Source organism: Octopus bimaculoides, chromosome 8 (assembly GCF_046866305.1).
Source record: "Octopus bimaculoides isolate indiv1 chromosome 8, ASM4686630v1, whole genome shotgun sequence".
In the NCBI taxonomy this organism is placed as follows: domain Eukaryota; kingdom Metazoa; phylum Mollusca; class Cephalopoda; order Octopoda; family Octopodidae; genus Octopus; species Octopus bimaculoides.
The window spans coordinates 83,218,230-83,224,229 of NC_142935.1; the positions used below are offsets into that span (position 1 = coordinate 83,218,230).

The following is a 6,000-nucleotide window of genomic DNA, read 5'->3' on the forward strand; positions in this document are numbered from 1 at the left end:
TTAATAGTGACCTATGTGTGTGAGCGTATCTCTGAATTTATTTTTTACTGTAAATGATATTGTATTTAATTATGTTGCGACTGCTTGGTTCGTAAACCGGAACTTGACTAAAAAATATGCAAATGATTTGATATAAACCCAAAATTTCAAACAAAAAAAATAATAATATTTTAACATTTTGCTTACTAGTGATTGATCAAAGTATCAACTACTTAACTTGAGTATTTTCTCAGAAAACAGGGCAGACTCTTAGTTTTTACAAGTTTATGCTAGATTTTACATAAATTTCATATTGATTTACAGCGATAATAGATCTATAGATATATTCAGAGTAATAAATGCATATACGAAGACACGTATATGGACACATGCGCACACACACACACACACACACACACACACACACACACGCACACACACACACACACGCACACACACACACACACGTCTATACATACATGTATGTATGTCATCATTCAGTTTTAATTCAAGCCTTCCTGCTAATAGAGAAAGAGCCGGTTTCCAACCTAATTTAGGGTTCCTTCACTCGGATTTCAACATCAACAACAGGGTATTATGTTTTGTATGTATGTATGTATGCATGTATGTATGTATGTATGCATGTATGTATGTATGTATGTATTGGGGTTGAACTGGATTCTTACTTTAAATTGGCAAATAAAGTATTCTCGCAGTCTATTCGTCGACTTCCTAATAAGAAGCCCTGCTCTTCTGGAAAAAGGTTGTCTTATAGATGTCTGTCTCTTCTTGGTGATATTATTGCAGTTAAGACCTTGTAGGCGGCAGGGAGACGTGCTACGGATCTGCAGTTTTGTAGGTCTTCAGTTTTGGCAGATTTATGAATTAGGATGGTTTTTCCTTCGGTGAGTCATTCAAGTGTTGTCTTTGGCTCCGTCAACATCTCATTGAATTTCTCTACAAGCGTCTTATGTGTCCACGCCTTGTACAATTAAGTGACGTCCTTTTACAATCTGTATCAAACGCTAATCGAATTATTTACATTTTATCCCTCCTGGTCGACGAAGGAAGTACTTGTACTAGGCCCGATGCAGTCAACTATACACCCTTTACTACAAAAGCTGGTACTGGGCGAAAGTTTGCAATTGATTCTCATGTACGTTTTGGAATTCATAAATCACCCATTATAGTTTATCTTTGATTATACTTTCGTAAAAAGAAAAAATTAAAAAACGGCATCATAGTGAAATCAATCAGCAATTGTTAATTGTTATAATTTTGTTATATATCTTTGTCAAAACCCACCAGAACACACACTGAATTTGGCTAACGGAATTAAAGCTACTGGACACCTTGGTTAGACTTGTAGACATAGCTTCAACGTCATCAACGGGAAACTTCACGACATGAACATATAAACATCATCCAAGACAATGAAGATGATGGCCATAGGGTAGGTGCATCATCTGAAGGCAGATATCAGCAGGCTTTAGGAGTGCGAGTCTTAGTTCAGCCCGGACTGGCCTTCAGGATAATTTCTATTGAACTGCACGTATACCTGACAAAAACATAAACCCATTCCATCAAAATATCAGACATACTCCACCAAGAAAGAAGCAGTGCAATTGAAGAAAAAGTTTTCTATCCCATCAACACGAAACGAGGTAGCAACTATGCCAAACGACCGAAGCAGAAAGCAAAATACCATGGTCAGTTTCAATAGCAGAAAACCTTGTACAAAATGATTTCGGATTCAGGCGTAGACCAACTAAAGACACACCAGAGGCTTAAAAGTACCGAAATGAAAACAGAGACGGGAGATGTGCTTGAATTTTGTTGCACAAGATCAAAGTCTCGTACCGAAATCCTATCACGTCATCAAAGAGAGAAGAGCTCCCCATCTCCTGCAGAAACCGGACAACGGTATCAAAAGTAATATGAATATCCATGCAGTCCAGACGATTGCACTACTAGGGACATCACACATACAACAATGTAGAGTTGTTAATCAAGCCACATCTTTCCTATGGCATCTTGGGTCCATAGTCTGGACCTGATTCTAAAGAATATAAAACAGGAAGCACAAAATAATGATAATATATAGTTTCATTAGTTTCTTATATAGTACAAGAGATGTTATTGTTCATAAAATTTCATTTAATGCAAAATGTAAATCAAAAATGGGTTTCTGAAAAAGTTGCCGGTGCACGTATATATAACAAACGACGGAATAAATCTCATTTGAATATATTAAGATAGGTTTAAAATTTAATAAACAAGTAAATAAGGGCTGCCGGGTAATCCATCAGTTCATTTTACTAAAACGCTAATGTGTTACAAAGCTGTAGAAAATTTAGGGCCAATGTCTTTAATACAATATTTTGAGACATATATAATTAAATGAATATATAAGCGCATTCTAATTAAATAGGATTTTGAAAAGCAATAGTGGAAAACAAAATGTGAGCATGCCATCGATAAACAGGTGAGAAGTTGACAACTAGATTGGCTTAGAACACATCACGATCCTCCAAGTCCATCGATCGCCCATCGATCCTCGTATTAAAACCCAAAGGCACTCATAAGTATTTGCTGCGTTGGTTGAAGTCGGTAGCATCCCACATCCCTGGACAGACATTTTTATGTGATTGTAGACTTTTGCTGTGGTTTTCACCCCTATCCTCCTTACCTAACTTCAGAACTTTCATTGTCCCTATGAGGATATAGCTACTCTTCGGACAACTGTGAAATTCAAGTTTGCTAGAGAAAAGTGTTCTTCTTCATAGCTTCTACTTACCTTTTTCTGGAGAATGTATCTCTCTCCAACGTTTTTACCCTTTCAGATACCCTCAAAGTTCTACAACCCTGTTCATTATCCATCTTCACAGACGCAAGACAATGGTGTAGTGTTGCAGATTATGACCTAGAAGGGCAACCCGGTTGTTGCTTTTAGGATTGAAGGCGTAAAATCTGTTCCACTATATCTAGAACATCGAGTGGTGGTGCTTAAAGAACAGTAGTTTCTGCGGCCTGCAATTATTATTACTGCTTCTGTTGTCCTGTTTTTTTTTTGGGGGGGGGGGGTCAGTTTTTGTTTTTCTGATCAGAAAGCTCTAAACAGCCCTGAATGCCACACATATGTAGCAGCACATTCACTCAATTCTACCAGTTTAACTACTTTCATTTGTGCACTGACGATGACGTACAGGACCGAAATAACTCTGTTTTCGAGAATCAATAAGACTGGCAGTTCTAGTCACTTTAGCGTTCACTGCTTACCTGTAGCACTGGTGATGATAAGCAGAATCAACGTCATCACCAATGTCTCTCACCAAAGTCTTCATGTAATATCATTCTATTCATTGTAGTACCTGCCTATCGGAAGGCATGTAACGCACTAGCTCGGTCTGCTTTCTTGCCCTCTCTTCAAATTCTATATAACACACAATGGACTCTGGCATAATCGATACTGCACATTATATAACACCGACAACCCACATATCACAAAGTAGCAATAAAAACAACCACTCAGTACATATGCTACAAAGCCACTGACTGACACTTAAGTACATAACACTAATTACATAGTACATACGAAACAACACATTTCAAATTGCACAAACTCTGTTCAAGAGAAGTTGCAACCACGCAAAAGTGAAATAGAATATAAACATAATTCAACGTTCCCAAAGGACAAGTCTGCACACACATCAGGTACGCAGTGATGTACTTAATAGTGCAGTAGAAACTCTTCGAAACATATGGTGGAGGAGGAGCAGGACAACGATGACGACGATGACGAAGACGACAACTGTAATATCCTGTTACTTTGCCTCCAAGATCCATTTATACGTGCAACATGATACAAAAATATATGGAAATGTATATATCTAGTTATACAACAGCGAGGAATGGGATAAGAGCGTTATACAATAGAGGGGGCGTTAGTTGTTTTTCATAAGTGAGTATACAGATATATAAAAATAAATGAAGTAATGAAACTGTAACCCATCCACTCGGATGAGAATCTTCTATAAGGGTTTGGTTAGGACACTACAATCCTAATTCGTTTCCGCTCCCAGTTACTCAGGAAAAACGTAATCACAAAGTTTACTTCTGAAGTTGCTAGAATGTATGAGAAAAGACCCAAATCTTCTTGGAAGCTAAGGTATAGCGTAAGAGACTTTGAAAATGATTCATATTAGCAATGTATTATTTGCATGTCGAAGTTCATTTCTGTTCCAATCTCTATATTATTTTTTTATTCGTCTTCACGTATAACGTTCAAAACGTTCGCCGCTGGTAGTTCAAAGAAATTTGAATATTATACAGTTTGAGATCGGAATGTGTTTTTCGTATATCTTGCTCACTTTCTGTTTTTGTGGGATAGGTCCTTTTCCATATTTTCTACTGTCACCGACAGTTTCTCATTCTTGTTTATCTTTGCAAGACGCATAGTATGATAGTACCGGATTTGGACGGGGTGGGGACGCTGATGGTCATCGTTTTTGGCACTGACAATGAACAGTTTAAAGCACTATACTTGGAACCTCCCTCGGAGCTGCGATTAATGTAGTTCTTTCTCTTGTTGCTGCCCCTGCTGTTCTCTCTCTCTCTCTCTCTCTCTCTCTCTCTCTCTCTCTCTCTCTCTCTCTCTCTCTCTCTTTCTACCTTCCCAGCTTCACTTGGCAGAAATCTTTCAAGTAGCTCTTACTGCCGCATATGTAACAGCTTGGCTTTCTGCCCTGAACCACTAGTCATATCGCTTACAACGGCGTACAGCTCTGGAATCGTTTTGTTGTCTTTGGATGTTATCAGACCCTATATGTCCATGAAGACCAACTGCGACAAAAATGATCGATATCACCGCGGCGCTTATCTCATAGTTTTAAATTCCTCAGGCAAGGACGCACGCTGGCGCTTCTTTTTCTCCAACTTATCTAATTATTGTAATGCTAACGTTGGATCTGTTTTTGGTACTTTATAAATATTGTGCAAGTTTGCGCTCATGCTGCTGTTGTTTGCATATTTATCAATGAGGTGCGAATTTGCGTTAGAGAGTGTGAAATTGTATTGGTTGTATTTGTAAGGGCTTTTCTTTGTTTTATTGTCATCTCTTTTGTTTCTCATTTTTTAGCTCATTTTTGTGTAATCGAAAATTATTTGACCCTTTTATCAAGGCATGGTCAATGTTATCTTCTTTTTTATTGTTACCTCTTTCTTCTCCTGCCGGAGAATCCTTCTTAAATAGAATGCAAATACAAGAAACATTTTTAGAAAATAAAACAGTCTCTGTGACAAGCAAATTTTCCATACGAAGACATTCACACGTTCCGAAAAATTGTCAGAAGTTCGAAAAGGAAATAAAACATACATAAAAATATATTCAATAAACTTGGTAATACTCTAACTCTCATGGAACAGATTCACAATACTATCGTCCACGCAATAATAATAAAGGTTTCAAATTTTGGCACAAGGCCAGCAATTTCAGAGCAGGGTTTTAGTCGATTACATCAATCCCAGTGCTCAAATGGTACTTACTTCACCGACAAAGAGAAGATAAAAGGCAAAGTCGACCTCGGCGGAATTTTAAACTCCGAACGTAAAGGCGGAGGAAATGCTACTAAGCAGTTTTCCCGGCAAGTTAACGGTTCTGCCAGTTCACGGACCTAATAACAACAATAATAATAATAATAATAATAACAGTAATGATAATCCTTTCCACTACAGGCATTAGGCCTGGATTTTTGTGGGAAGGTGCTAGTCGAGTGGATCGACCTCAATGCTCCACTGATACTCATTTCGTCGCAGGATGAAACGTAGAGTCGACCTCAGCGGAATTTGAAATCAATATTAGTAATAATAATAATAACAATAATAATAATAATAATAATAATAATAATAATAATAATAATAACGATTTCATTTATTTGCCACAAGGGCGAAGTATAAGAGGGACAATACAAAAACAGACATAAAGTGTGGTGGTTTACTTATGATGAAATGATAATAATAAAA

The 6,000-nt window shown here is 37.4% G+C and overlaps 1 protein-coding gene across 1 annotated transcript in view; it reads right to left on the bottom strand.

The window, feature by feature from the left end:
* LOC106879594 (uncharacterized) overlaps nucleotides 1–6,000 on the bottom strand; it is a 219,963-nt gene that overhangs the window by 179,366 nt on the left and 34,597 nt on the right. The window lies entirely within an intron of this gene.